This window comes from Poecilia reticulata, chromosome 13 (assembly GCF_904066995.2).
Source record: "Poecilia reticulata chromosome 13, P_reticulata-male-v2, whole genome shotgun sequence".
In the NCBI taxonomy this organism is placed as follows: domain Eukaryota; kingdom Metazoa; phylum Chordata; class Actinopteri; order Cyprinodontiformes; family Poeciliidae; genus Poecilia; species Poecilia reticulata.
In genome coordinates, this window is record NC_088842.1 from 32,870,757 (window position 1) to 32,886,791 (window position 16,035).

At 40.7% G+C, this 16,035-nt stretch overlaps 2 long non-coding RNA genes across 3 annotated transcripts; one reads left to right on the forward strand and one right to left on the reverse strand.

The window, feature by feature from the left end:
* Positions 1–1,111: 1,111 nt before the first annotated feature.
* On the reverse strand, positions 1,112–3,012 carry LOC145554648 (uncharacterized). The gene is made up of 2 exons (XR_014090626.1): positions 2,562–3,012; positions 1,112–1,681 (listed from the first exon to the last, which is right to left on the reverse strand). It is a non-coding gene; the product is annotated as an uncharacterized LOC145554648 (long non-coding RNA).
* A 3,557-nt stretch (positions 3,013–6,569) lies between these two features.
* LOC103457328 (uncharacterized) lies at positions 6,570–10,402 on the forward strand. 2 transcript variants are annotated; one of them, XR_532417.2, is made up of 3 exons: positions 6,570–9,856; positions 9,937–10,249; positions 10,326–10,402. It is a non-coding gene; the product is annotated as an uncharacterized LOC103457328 (long non-coding RNA). The 2 variants fall into 2 exon arrangements; XR_014090630.1 differs by having other exon boundaries at positions 9,937–10,402.
* Positions 10,403–16,035: the final 5,633 nt, after the last annotated feature.

The window sequence follows — 16,035 nt, forward strand, 5'->3', positions numbered from 1 at the left end:
GCTTACAAAGGTGCTCTGTAAACGTTAAGTGTTTTGATTATCTGTGAAGTGTGCAATCTACATATCTATGCTTTATAGATAAAAATAGATATATATCTATATAAATATATATAGATCTGTCTATATTGTGCCCAAGATATCAGTCGGAGCTAAAGTTAGCTTCCGAATGTAGCATCTAATTCGGAAAATAGCTAAAGGGCGATTACACTTAATTTTTCACTATCTTGAGCTTTTTTAATGTGTTGCACTTTAAAAACAACACATAGACATTTCAAACTTAACTAGATTATTCTGTACTAACAGCAGAATAAATATTTGTGAAACCTTCTGATTGATTTGTGAAATTTGTAAAATGTCAATAGATTCCAGAACGCATTAGATCTGAATTATTAATTTGTGATTATTATTCTAACTTTCCGTTTTCTTTATTTTTTAATCTTTATTATAGTTTGAGTTGGACAGTTCAGTTTGGTGGCTTCCTGGAGGGAGAGATTGGCTGAGCTAATGTTGCCAACAACTTTTCTCCTGCTATTAATGTTTTTGCTTTTCTTTATATAAAGTATTTCTAGTTGCTCTGTTTCCATTTTGCTCTATTTTTTATTTTGACCTTAATGCTCACCTGGTCAGGTGAGGTGGAAATGAACGTCCTCCTGATTACTGAATAATGTCAGAACCACTGAGCTGCTTACATCAGATCTGAATCTTTATTTCTCATTAAAACGACTTATAATTTTAAGACATTGTTATAAAATTTCATCTTTATTCTGCTGTAATGACTCATTCTTAAAATTAAAATGTCTTGTATCCTGACCTTAATGCTCCTTATACAACTCACAGAGCAGATGATTGAAATAAAGACATTTTTTGAAAGTTTTTTCTGAGATTTTTTTATAGAAATTGAGGACGAGAGAAATCGATTAAAATCTGGTATGAAAACAATCTTGTATCATCCAGCCTTATTCAGCATATTAAATTATATAACTAACTACATATTACTTAATATTCACATTTCTTTGCTGGTTTAACATAAATGTGTTTCATTTTAACATCTCACTTGAATTCCTGATCTACATGCAAATACTTGATATAAACACAGAGAAAAGGGGAAAAGTTTGTGAAAAGTAGATTAAATTTTATTGTAACAGGACATCAAAATGAACAGTGAATATTTAATATACTTCCTAGCAGCTAATCAGACATCAGACTAGTTACTGGTGATGGAAACTCGTCTCTGGAGGAGAGGAAGTCCGGCTCGGCCCGTCCAGGAAGTCCGGCTCGGCCCGTCCAGGAAGTCCGGCTCGGCCCGTCCAGGACGTCCGGCTCGGCCCGTCCAGGAAGTCCGGCTCGGCCCGTCCAGGAAGTCCGGCTCGGCCCGTCCAGGACGTCCGGCTCGGCCCGTCCAGGAAGTCCGGCTCGGCCCGTCCAGGAAGTCCGGCTCGGCCCGTCCAGGACGACTGCAGGTCAGGGAGGCCAACAACGTCTGCAGGTAGATTTATGCATATCTGGTGCTCCGGGTTCCAGATCCTAGTTTAACCAAGTGAATAAAAAGTTGGTCCACGTTGTGATGACCCGGCAGACCGTGGACTGATGGACGGCGTACCGGTCAGCTGGTCCAGGTGTTTGGATCCAGTGGTAATCAGCACAGCGATCATCAGAAACATCACGAGGTTTACGATGAAACCTGAACATTAAATCTAATAAGTGTCCATATTTAGCTGCACAACGTAATCAAAGCTAATATTTAGCTCTTTTTGAGAGTTTTGCTTAAAATAAATGGACAATATCAGGAAATTAAATGTTTGAGTGAAATAGTTCTGGTATCACAAAGAAACTGAAAAAAGTGTTTCAGAGTTTTAACATCACTGAAGTTACTGAGTAAAGAGTGAAATAAAATACTACTTAGAAAATGCAGGTTAAAATCTGAATACTCTTGAAAGTGAAGCTGAAATTAATTTAAACTGCTAGCAGGCAGAGAACAGAGTTCACCTGATATCTGCACCAACAGTGAGACAAACAATGATGCATATTAGATTCATTAGTTTATAAAAGTGGAGGCAAACCTACATTTACTATTTTAAAAACAAAAAGCAGCGGGAGGATGTAACTTCATAACCTGGTTTTCTAAGCAGAATCTCAGAGGAAAAAAAGAGAAATTACGTCTCTGTAACGCAAGAACAGATTATAGCAGCCAAGTGGAACAATTCACTCTAACGTGGATTATAACTATGAAACAGCAAAAGGTAGATGTCATATTTTCAGGATTCGGTAAATACATGATATGTACCATTTGTTCTGTGGGTTTTTTATGTGGGTCAGTGACACTAATGCGGCTGTAAAGCGAAGGTTTTGGACCTAAATCTGACTGTGTGGTTCTGATCGGGCTGAAGCGTTGCTGCTCTCGGTTGTTCTTAAATTACCTGCTCGGTGTCGGAGGGGCTCGTCGCTCCGACTGCATGTTAAATGTATTTTATATAATTGTCACATAAAAAAAGCTAAGGAGTTGCCTAAAAATAATTCATACTCCGTATAACACAAACACATCAACACACGTATTGACTCACCTTGTGCCGAATCGCTGCCTCTGTTCTCAGCCTGTTTCCCGTTGCAGTGGATTTCCTCCCACATTATTTTCCTCCAACAAATTATTCCAGTGAACGAAGCTCGTATCCCTTTTAACCTCCGTCTTCCCATTTCTGACCTGGATCTTCAACATCCTCAAGCTTTGAATTAGCATCCAGCTACAAACCGGGTGTTAGCTGTAGTGGCTAAGTTTTGGCTACAGTCCGCTGTCGCCTTGATATCAGCAGGAAAATAAAAAACTAATCACTGGATGGTACCGGCTAATTACTGGACACAACGACACACCACAAAACTTGGTTGTTGTACCAGTAGCTCACAGATATTTTAAGTTTTTCGTCTTTTTCATGGTACAGATCTTGCAGCTTTGGGTAAAAACAATAGGAGCAAGCAGGGAACCAATCTATGTGGCATAAATTCAAACGGAAATACGTCACCACCCCTCGTGGCATAAACCCCATTAGTCTCACTCAGTCAGAGAACAGGTACAGGAATCAGAAGCCTGAATCTTTTTGCCTGAACAGTGAAATAAAACTAATAACTATATTTTGGCTTTGATCCTTTTGTGCTGCGTAAAGCAGAATCCACGGTGCATCAGGTGACTATTTGAGTTGGATTCACTTTTGATTGGATCACCTTCGAGTTTTGAGTTTTTTGAATCAACAACAAGTAAAACATCCGACCTTGGAGTTTGTATCAACGATCTCAATTCTGCTGATGGCGGCGTAAAGTTTGGAGGAACCGTCTCTTTGTTCTTCGGACGCCGACAGGTGGAGGAAGAGGCCGCACCTACAAACACTCACGTCTTTCTTCAACGACATCGGTATGTACGATGATTGCTAATGCTGTAAAGGAAAACGGCCAAACGAGAGGAGTTTGATGATAGCATCAACGTTATAGTACAAGTTCGTCGTCATGAAGATGAACAAGGCTGAGTTAAAGCGCTGCACCTTTATGCGGTTCGCCAGTGGGTTTAAGATAAAGACAACAAAACTACAAGCAGTTCAAAGTGTTTTCGCCAAAATGTCCGATGTATCGAAAGCAGTTGGCCAGGAGTGTCTGGAGGATTCATCCAAACGAACTGACTGAGAAAAGCTTGATGTCCTACATTAAAACATGCCAAGATAAAAGAAATGCTAAATTGAAGCAAGCAAGACGAATAATAGACGATTTGAACGTTTTGATGGAGTCAAATGATAAAGTTGACTCAGTTAATTCTCTTCTTGCTACATTTATTCAGTGTTTTCAGGAAGCAGAGGCATAAAAACTTGACAAGTTTGCCCCGTGAAACAAAATGAACATTTTCAAAATAAAATGAGTCCTTGCCTTGAGTTTACAGCTTGTCAGGGCTGGTTGTGTGAACTGGGTTAACCCTTTGTGCAACCAAGTGCAGATGATTATGACCAAGCCAAAAATGATGTTGATGACGTCATAAATCCTGAAGACAGCTGTTAGAGATGTTTTGGTATTATCATTTTGTACACAGAAAGACAAACAAACCCTAATTGACTCTTATTTGCTTCTTTCCGTTTCCTCTGTCTGAGCCTCGCTGCGGTGCGTCTGACCTCTGACCTCAGCTCAGACCTGTCCTGCCGATCAGATGACGTCCCTCCTTCATCACCAGCCAATGACGGTTGATAAAGAAGCGAAAAAGGACAGAACGATTTCTACCACCTGGACACTGAAGTGTCCACTGATCCTAATTCCTGGACGTCTGGGAACTGCCATGCAGCAGAACTACTGCATGGAGTCCTGCTGGACGTTTGGACTGGAGCTGAACTTTTACAACCTCGCTGGTTTACTCTTTGGCATCAGCATAGAGAAGGAAAATAATGTGCTTTAAAGAAAGAGAAAGCAAACTGAACTGTTGCTGCTTGTTACATTGGTGGACTAAGGGACGGTCTGGACAACTTATAAAATAAAAATCCAACTCCAGAGCCAGTTGGACTGACAGGGAGCTGGAGGAGAGGCGGAGGGAGGACCAGCTGCAGCGACGCCAGCAGCAGGAGGGGGAAGCGAGAAGCGAGACAGAAAGGAGAAGTTATAGAAACCGCTGTGATAGAGAATGTGGTCACTAACCCTGTTTGCATATAGGAATTATAAATCTAGAAAATAACATTTTGAAGGTTTAGGCACAATGTTAGATAAAATCGTTCATTTTGTGCCCGTTAACTCAGTCCTTAACAGAAGGACCAGTGATCCTCTTAGGGTCCACGAGCCATAGATTGGGAAACTGTGAAGGACAAAACTGTAATGGCTAAAAATTAAGAAAAGAAAAAAAACTGATAGCGTGATACGGCTAAATTACACCAACTAAAAAATTGTTACAGAGTCAAAGATAATAATGATTTGCAAATGTTTTATTTCCTTTAAAATAAATACTAGTTTGGAACTAAATTAAACATCTCTAAGTGAAAATAATTTATATTGCAGTGTTGAAATATTCTGAAATATTTATTTGCATTTAACTGAAACATTTAACTTAAGAGTTTAATTCTATAAAGAATCTACAAATTGATTGAAATTGGTTTTGTGTATTTTATATTGGGATGACTTAGGAATATTGATTAATGATTTTACCTAAAGGCAGCAAGTAAAGAGAGAAAAGCATAGGCTCTAGAACTGACCCCTGCGGGACACCACAGGACACACTAACGGCCTGGGACTTGGAGTTGCTGGGCAGACACATTCCAGCCTATTAGAAATAAAAGATTGAAACCAATCCAGATTCACCGAGACCGACTTCCACATGCAGACGATGTAGGAGGATGTTTTGGTCCACGGTGTCAAATGCAGCAGTGAAACCAAGGAGGACAAGAATGGAAGTGCAGCCAGAATCAGCAGCCATGAGAACATCATTTGTAACTCTTAGCAGGGCAGCATCAGCACTATGAGCAGGACGGAAACCAGACTGAAGTTTGTCATACAGAGAATTTCTTTGAAGGTGGCGCTGGAGTTGGGCAGCAACTGCCTTTTCCAGCACTTTGGAAAGAAAAGGAAGATGAGAAGTAGGACGATAATTGGAAAAGGAATCAGGATCCAGATTGGGTTTTTTTAGAAGGGGTTTGATGGCAGTTTTAAGAGACAGAGGGTCATGGCCGGATTTCAGTGATTTATTTATAATTTGAGTAATTAATGGGCTTATCGCAGTGCGTTTTGATTTTATAAGTGAGGAGGGAAAAGGATCAAGTGCACAGAAAGAGGGTTTTATTCCCTTAAGGAAAGTCTCTACCTCGCTATGAGCAACTTCATCAAAGCAGTTCAACCCAAAAGGCACAGAAGCAGAGAGACCAAGAAACTGAGATCTGATCAAGTTTACTTTGATTTCTCCCTCTTCTTCCTCACATCGTGTCTTTAGGAAACCTTCAAAACAAAAACGGAAGATTTGGGATGTATCTTACTAGTGAAAGAATTACATATAAATAATAGTCTTTACCACCTGTGTAAACTTTGCTGGTGAATGTTATAACACATAATATAAGTTTTATAATATGTGTTACATTGTTTCATTTCTAATATAGGCTCTTGTGTCAGATAATCTAAGTCAATGTTAGAGAATAATAATTATTTTAGGTTTACAGAATCTCAGTTATCCTTCATAGCGGCTGAACCCGTATTACACCAAACACTGTAGCTAATATTAGCTGGTATCTCGCTGGTGGACATAAATACAGTAAAGTAATATTATAATCACAATATATACACAATAATATGTCCATCTTACTTGTGAAATGTTGTCTGTGGAGCCTCACATCAATAGTCCATCGATCAGAACAACAATATCCTCAGTGCTGAGGCATCTTCTGCTGTTTTGGTTGAGCAAAGTAGGAGGGACGACCTCTCCAAGATGGCCGCCGTATTTCCTGCGCCGGAGCAGCCAATGCGGGGTCTACTCTATATTATGTGTATGGGGTGGCGGAGCGGAACCGGAAGAGGCTGCAGCAACTGTGGAGGGCACTGGAGGGCCCGGTCAGAGAACCTGGTAATCAGATGATCGCGCAGTTTCGCGCTTCGAAGGGGCGCAGGACACTGGACTAATCCTGACGTCCTGGCCCCAAACATGTCAGCGAGGCCCGGATCCAGAGGGGTAACAGAGGGAAAACTCCGCTCCGTTAACCCTTCCACCCTGGTGATAGCCACATAAATGGAGGCAGGCGTCCTCAGCTCCGCGGACTCAGCTGCTGCCTCAGTTATGTAAGCCATTACACACCGGAAACTGAGGCCAGATTGGGTCTGGACGGCGACTCTAGGAGGAGCTAAACCGTCCTGCCAGGTCATTCTAACTTGGCGGAGGAGGTTGGAGGACGGAAAGCCCCTTAGCGCTAGCCGGCTCCTTGATCAAGCTAGGTAGCTCGAGGAGCGAGTCCACAGCTAGGAGCGGGGTTGAGTCGGACATACGGAGCCCGGGGTTGACTGAGTATCCGCTCAGCCGCCTACTTTCCACCGCGGTACTTCCTAGCTGGGAAGCAACATCCGAAGCGCTGCTGCTCCTGCTGTCGTCCTCGTCGTTGTCGTCCTCTCTGCCAGTGGGATTATTCGATAAACGCTCAGTGTAGCTAGCATCTCCCAAGAGCAGCGACCGGATTAAGCTTTTTTCAGTGTTTCGCTGCACGCGAGGGATAAACCGACTAGCGATAGCCTGAAAGGGCGAAGCCTATACAAAATGGAACAACTCCCCACAAAGGCCTAAACCCCAGTTCCCACCAGACGATCCTCCTTACTCTGCCAGGTTCTGCTGCCACGTCTCTCCCGCTGCTGAGATCTGCTGTCATCACTATGTGGTCGTCTTTGTAGCTTTATGTCTTTATATCTGGAGTTAAGGATTCAGACTCAAGTAAACAGTTTTATTGTGATGCATATATTTCCTAAGATGTGACATTTTGGTCAAATACATTTTAGGGATCTTTTTTGCTTCTGCAGTGACATCGCTATTCACCTGCAGTGAAGATGTTCATTAAGATCCACCTGTCCATACATTTCTGTATCCACTATCTCCCCTCCTTTCATCCGCCCTCCACCAGGTATCTGTATTCATGTATTCCTGACTTTTTCAGTGCCAGAGCCGCAGTTCGTTTGATCTCCACTGTAGCACCCGAGGGTCCCTGAACTCAACTCTTTGTTGTCTGACTCTTCCAACTGAGATCACCGTCCCTCCACAAAGCCTCACCTCATATGTGTCAGCGTTGGTTCTGGACAATATGTTGGATCTATTATTTAAACACGTCTACACAGCAGTGTGGCTGTAAATAATGAGCATGTCTGATGGACAGGTTGAGGGCTGATGATTATACTGTACGTACCGAAGCAACCAGCTCACCTCCATCTGCAGTGTCTCGGTAAACAGGACTCAGCAAGCTTTGCTTTAAGCTCAGATGTGACCAAAAAAAGATTTGATCAAATCTCTTGTTTTGGGTCAATGTGTTGGAGCAAGCAGTAAAAGAACAGTCAGTCAAAGGTCCAAAATACATTCGTTATTTAAACCAACAAACAAACTTGGGTAAATCATACAAAATTACATTATTGAGCCCATAAAATAGGTCAAAATAACTGAAGTCCAGTCTTACAAACTGGCCTGCCTAAATGAGACAAAAAGAAAACTTAAATACTGACTGATCAAAGTCACAAAAGGGGAAAACAAACAAAACCCTAAGAAAATCTTGTCTCCATGATCCTAAGTTGACTCTATCTGCAGGTTTCTCTACCTCTTTGTTCGCCTGAAGGGCTGCAGCAACTGGCACTGAGGTTAAGGTTTTCACAAAACAGAAAACTAAATCAAGTCAAACATGTAAAAGTGTAACTTTTAATGTTACAGAGTTATATGAAGCTGTAAATGGTCCCTTTGTAGACAACACAAAAGCCAGTTTACCAGCAAGCATCATGCCACAGAGATGAATTTGAGGATTTATTGAAGGAATGGAAGGAAGAAGTGGATGAGATGAATCATCTGGCAAGAAACATGAATGGAGGTTTGGGTGAAGACTCAGCTAGAGGATCTTGGAGAGGAAGGAGACGGAGACAACTAAAGTTACTTGGGTAGATAAGCGACAACTTATAGACACTTGAAGCAACGAGAAACAAGCAGCAGCTTGAAAGACGACATGAAACTGATGATGCAGCGCTGAGTGAGAGACTGCAGCTCCTGAAGTCCTGATGAGGCTGATGGTTTCCAGCACATTTCTGCAATACTGTGAGCCAGAAGCTTGTCTGTTCGTTAGGTCATCTGTGCTTATTCAGACTGATCGATGTCTCCAGCTGCTCTTCTTCAAAAGGTGATATTCTGGGATGGACCTCACAGACTTTATTGCAATTCTGGCCAACAATACTGTTACTTATTGAGGGAAACAGAACCACTGATCTGAATCCAAGTGGTGTTGCTCTGAAATTTTCTCCAATTAATCAAAGAATTAAAGCCCAAATCCTACTGCTTGTGCAGCATATTAAGGAAATAGTCGATCACCCTCCCTGTTCTACTGACGCTGTACCTAATGAGCAAGGAGAGAGGCCCCCTCCAACACCTGCTCTCCTTTCCTCCTGTGGCTGTGAGGAAGGAGCAGCAGCTGATCAACAGGAAGTCACTCATTATTGGTTGCAGAGAAAAGTTGCTTCTCTCAAATCTGCCACTTGTCAGGAAAATCACAGTAATTAGTAAAGCAACATTTTGACGGCTAACCAACTCATTTTTACATTTGCTCACTGTGGAGATGCTGCTGCCTCTAATGATGACCCAAGTCTGACTGGAAATAAGAAAACGTGTCAGGGCTCATAAGCTATGAAATCTAATTTGTGATGGTAAAATTCGTTCTGCAGTGTAAAGTTCAGCATCAAATCCTAATAAAGTCATAATGAGACGGGTCCAGTGAACGGCGCCGAGCTCTGCTGAGTTTAACACAAACTTGACCTCTGATTATTTCTAAGAAGGTTCATCTAAACTCAGTGAGCTGGAACTAAATTTAGGATCAGAAGCAACAACAAATGCTTGGAAAATATGACCAATTGTATCATTGGATTAATAACAATGGATCACCAATGAAACATCTGCTCTATTTTTTTATCCATGCCTTATTTTCAGCACTTCAAGTGTTGGGATCCAGGGTGGTGTTTGTTTGGGTTTTGCTGCTTTCCCCCCTTTCTCCACCAGAGGGCGCCAAGGGGCCATTCCTGGAGGGCGTGACCAGCGGCTGCCGGCTTACCTGCACACCTGCAAGTCATTTGGTCATCTGGAGGAGTATAAGAGATGGACGCAGCCAACACTTCGGTGCCAGAGTGTTAGCCAGTTATGGTACTTCAGGCCATCTGTGTTTCTTGTTGCACTTTCTCCTTGTGAATTCCTTAGAGATCTTTTGTGTTCCTTTTCCTCAGGTGAATCCTTGTGACGCTGTGGTTGTTTTCCGCCGGTAACCTGAGCCCTGGTTGTTTTCTGTGCATTCATCTCCTTGTGACGCTGTGGATGTTGCCCACTGGTAGCCTGAGTCAAATTACCTCCTTGCTGTTAACCAAACCTTCCTGGATATCTCTGTTGGCTGTCTCCTTCGCTCCTCTCCTCCGAAAGACAAAGAACTTACCTGTCTGCTCTCCAACGCTGTCCGTCCACCGGGCAAGCAGCAAACCTCCCTCTGTGAACTCCACCCTGGTAACCTCAGTATTTCCCCCCAGACTCAGACATTCAACTCAAGTAAGCTCGCTCCTTAATATTCACAATTCTTATTTCCCACCGTCATTGAACTCACCTCCACTTCTCTCCGCTCCAGTGTCCCGAATCCAGTTGCCGTCATCCCTTGGACCTGCAGTTTTGATTGTTTTACTTTCAATAAATCATTTTACTGATTCCCGTTCTCCATCTTGTGTTCTTGCATGTGGGTCAGAAAATTACAAAACATCATGACATCAAGTAAAATCTTCTCATCTAAAATTTTGAGAGAAAAGAAAGAACCTGATTTTTGCAGAAGCTCCTCAGCAGACGTGTTTATTCAATCTCACATTCGTAAGTTTCTCCTGTTGATGAAGAGGCACAGTGTAGTGCCAGTGTCCGTTCCTCAGTTGAAATCCTGTGATATGTGAAATGAGGCCATAATGAAGATGTACAAGATTTTCCTTTTTTTTCAGATGTCAAATTTAACAAAAAAAAACATCAGAATTTTTTTTTTGAAACTCTTCAATGCTGCGCTGGTGAAAATGTAAGTTAACTTTATCCAGCAGTTATAAATAAAAACAAACATGAAAAGTTAAAAAGAAAATATTCTATAGATAAGTATTTAAAAGGCTGTTTGGATAAGAGAGTCTTCAACAGAATAAAGACATCGCCGTCAACACTCCCAAAGCCGATCTTAAACATTCTGATAATAGTTTTAGCATCTGTAAAAACACCAATAAAGATGTTTCTGCAGATAAGGACCAGAATCTATAAGGAAAAAATATTCCTTTATTAATCCCGCAGTGGGGAAATTTACATTGTTACAGCAGTACAGAACCAATATAAAAATCTATATATACAAAAAATACAAGTGAATATAAACATACTGAAACAGTATTGTATGAAATATAAAAAAATAAGTAAATTCCAGGTTTATTGCTTGTAGTAGAGAGTAGTGAACTACTGAGAGCAGTGGGTGTTGTCCAGATCGGATCCGGATCTATATGGCATAATCGGGATCTATGCCATGTATGGTACGAAGAACTCCCATTAACAGGAAGAAACTTGCAACAGAACCAGAGTCAGGATGCTTGAATATCTGTAAACTGCAGGGAAGTTGTGGAAAGTAAAATGTAAATGTGAATCTGATCCAGGCTTCATGGATCAGATCAGCTGAATGAATCCTGCTGAGGTCAGAGGAAAATCATTCAACCTTTCTGCTCTGTAGAGAAACCTGAGGTTACCAACCTGCTGCTCTGTTCACAACATTTACCTCACATGCTCTAATGCAAATGTTTCATTTAACATAGAAACAGCTTGTAAGGTGAAGGCCGTTTCTAAGGCAACAAACTTCTGCTTTACTTAATTGTTTGCTATGGAAAACAAAATGAGTCATAAAATAAGCAGCCAGAAGGTTTTTCATATAAACCTATAAGATAAAGTAATGAGTCCTCCAGCAAACAGAAGTTTATAAAAGCACCGACTCTGTTGTTTAAGAGCAATTTAGATCTGCTGGGACCCGACAGGAAGGTTGAGCTCATCCTGGGCTGAGAGAATAAAATAAATAAAATAAAAATAAACCGCCTGCTATGAGCAGGCAGTTTATTTTAGTTTGGATGTGAATATATAATGTTGTGAAGCAAAACGTGACGACATGCAGAGTCTTTCTATTCTCCATGAGTGAAGCAAATTAGGCTATGGATTATATTTATATTTAATTTATATATATATATATATATATATATATATATATATATATATATATATATATATATATATATATATATATATATATATATATATATATATATATATATATATATAATCAAAAAGACCTTTATGTCATCTCCAGAGGTTTTCTTCTCCAGAATCAAACTATTTGTGACCTCTGGCTGACCTCTGAATGATTTTGTTCAAAATAACTCTAGAATGGTTCAGATGTGGCCTGAAAACATCGGAGGCTGATGCAGATGGACATTTTGTAAAATCATTTAGCGAAAGACAAATTAAATCTTCCTACTATTGAATGAGGTATTAGCTATAACTAACATATTTTAAATGCATTAATTGAGTTTCTTCATTCATCTTGATCATTAAAATGATTTAGACATATAGAAACTCAAAATAAAACAAGCTGACAGGAGCAGCTTTTAAATGACAGGAGGGCTGAACGTGGAGCAAAGAGCTGCTCTGATGAGGCTTTAATGTTTCATCCATTTGCTCATTTTCTGCAGGTGGATTCAAAAGGTGCACCTTATCTTAACAGCTTCAGTAATACCACACATTTCTCATTACACACATTCCCACTGAGGTTTTCCAATCATCCCGATGTAAAGTTTGACAGTTCATTAAATGTTGGTGTTGATGCCGAGCGCTGGGGCTCGCCAAGGTTAACGGGGCCACTCAGGCTGAAATAAAGGTTTGATTACTGGTGATAGGAGCCATAAAATAACCTTTTTGTTCTGCCAAGGCACTGCAGGCTGTAGAGCAAACATCAAAACACCAAGAACATTTCTAAATTCTGTCTAAATTCTGTCTAAATTCTGTCAAGGAGAGACATAAATTAGCATCATTAAGGTCATGCTGTAGTTTAGGCATTAGAAACTTAGAGATAGTTTGATCTGAGCTGAAGGGACAGGAAGGCACCATGCCACTGGGTTTAGTTCAGTTTCTTTCTAGTCATTTTGGGCTGTGAGTTTTGACAGCTTTGGGTCTTTCTCCATGTTCTCTCTGGGTACTCCTGCTTCACAGCCCAAAACCCAGGCATGGTGTGACTCTCTGGGTTTAAAGTTGCTGGTATTACTGATAAATACTCATGTTAGAGAATACAGAGATTTCACTGTAATCATGTTTGATATTGATGTTAAGAAAAAAGTCATGTTAGAACAAAATGTAGTTAATCTGAGCTGCAGTTTGTATCTCTGTTGCTTGATGGTTTATGATGAATTGGCAAAGTGTCTGTTGCACATTTACTGATTACTGAGGTAATTAAGCCATTTGATTCAGGTGTTTTGTACCTGTGGTTCATCTAAAAACTGCAGGACAGCGGCCCTTCAGGACTGGAGTTTGACACCCCTGCCTTAAATCCACAACAATCCCAGTTTAGACTTTGAGCAACTTGGTAAAACTGTATTGTGTAACATTAAATCATGCTTGGCTGCAACTGTATCGATGGCAGCTCTTCTTCTTCTATTCAGTGTTTGTAGCTTCTGTTAGCTTCTTGGTGCAGCTCCGTTCTACTGCTAGTAGCTTCACCGCATCACTTCAGCGTTACACCGGCTGATGATGGTGCTGTGATTCACTTTGCCTGGTATTTTGTACATATGTTTTTGCAGTTCTGTGATCATGTTAAGCAGCAACTTAAATTAAAAAGTGTTTTATTTCCGTTTGAAAGCTGCCCGCTACCATGGAAGGACAACAGAAAATCGCTCTTATAAACATGTAATTCCTAAATTCACGATACCCTCACTGTGTATCCCTCTGAAAAATGAACCCATTTAAATAAAGACATAAAGAAATCCCTCCATGGTGATACCACGATAGAGAGCGTTCATTTTATAGCGTTAACACGGAGCTGTAAGTGGTCCGGTATGAAACGGGGTGATAGAACAACACAGCACTTTTAAATTTCAATAATCAGAATGCAGAAATTGTTTCCGTTGTTTTAAAAGGTTTATGTCAGTCTGCCTTTTCCCCATCGATACGCTTCCCCACCGCCCTGCACCTTAAGGGGTTAAAAAAAAGACGCTCACATTGCGCAAAACTCTGAAACAGGAGAAACGGGACATGAAACGGAGCGACGAACTAGATGTGAATTATGGCATAAAAACAGAGAATCCGACGCTGAACAGTGAAAAATCAACACATGATGTGAAACATGATGATTAGGCGGCGCAGCAGGTGATGAGTGAAGATTACTGATGGTCAATAAACGATAAAATAAATGTAGCAACAGGAAAGAAACTAAAGTGGACATAGCAATAAACCAGGAGAGGATAAAACTAATAAAAGGAAACTAAATGGAAATGAATGAAGAACAAAATGCAAGAATAAACTAAGAAACTAAAGTAAATACAGAGGAATAAACTGGTATGGCAAGACCTTTAGAGCAATAATTAATACAGAGACTGTATGGCAAGAATAAACAGACACTATTTCCAGATAAAAGGTAAAATAATATTGTTTTAGTGCCATGGGTTTGTTGAGACCACATCTAGTACTGAGGATAAATATATCTTACAGACCATAACAGTAAAGAACTGATCACTTATTTATGTTTTTATTAGATTTGATTTATTTATTTCTTCAATATTATTTTTCATGTCAGTGTTAATGTCATGAGGCTGATGACTCCATGACACTTTGACTCATTAGGATTTGATTAAGAACCAGATTTGTTCTTTGTCATTTCTGTCCAGTTAAACTATTAATCTATAATCAATAGTCAGGTCTATATAAAGATATAATCCATGTTTCTGTCTCATATTTGTATGGCATTAAAAGGAACTTTAGTTTTTCCACTGAAAGCTCTGGTTTGCACAATAAATGCCACATGAAGTTTTATGGATGATGCTCTGATGTCCCATTCTCCTGAAGGCAGCACAGAGCTGCACCACCAGAAACCCTGAAGAGAAGAAGAGTTATGATTAATGTAGTTACAGTTCTATCCATGTTTTAATGCTGCAGCTCAGTCGGTTGCTAATAGTTCAAAGTTTAAACTGGCATGTTGAACATCTTTAATCTGGTCATTTAGTGGAATATTAACAACTTGAAAATGGCACAAAATAAGAATATATTCTCCACTCTGATTGGCTGATAGGCCTACAGATTTTAACTTGAATGTTTGTTGCATTTTTCATAGACGCCTGTGAAAATAATTTCTATTCTCATGACTTTTTTGTTCTCTGGGAAATTATCTTGATGATAAAAACAGAAACAAGCATAAAAATCAAAACATCTACAATAGTGATAGTAATATTAATGATAAAATAATATTCAGTGCAAAGTGGCCTGTAGATTCTTTGGTGGGGGGGGGGGCTGGATGAAGCCTGGGGGGGTGGGGGGGGGCTGGATAAAGGCTGGGGGGGGGGTTGGATAAAGGCTGGGGGGGGGGCTGGGCTGAAACAGGTTGGGAAACACTGGACTAGAGGCAGAATGCAGCAAGACTCTGACAGCATGAGGCTGTGGATTCAGAAGCACTAGATGGTGGACGAGTGTATCCCAGATCACTGGGAGGCAAAGCTGTTACTCACCATCAGCCTACATGCCTGTTGTCTGGAGGAGCAGCGCTTGGTGATTGACAACATGCATTATTCAGGATTTAAGGTGAGGCTTCAGGTGCATCATGGGAAAACATCACTGACAATCACTTCACTTGGTCGAGAATCTGAATGCAGACGGGAGGAAAAGCGGACACTGGAAAATAAATGTATGGTTTCAAATGACAATGAAGTTTCATTTAGACAAGAACTTAGATCCATCCATCATCCATCCATCCATCATCCATCCATCCATCATCCATCCATCCATCATCCATCCATCCATCATCCATCCATCATCCATCCATCATCCATCCATCCATCATCCATCCATCCATCATCCATCCATCCATCATCCATCCATCCATCATCCATCCATCCATCATCCATCCATCCATCATCCATCCATCCATCATCCATCCATCCATCATCCATCCATCCATCATCCATCCATCATCCATCCATCCATCATCCATCCATCCATCATCCATCCATCCATCATCCATCCATCCATCATCCATCCATCCATCATCCATCCATCCATCATCCATCCATCCATCCATCCATCCA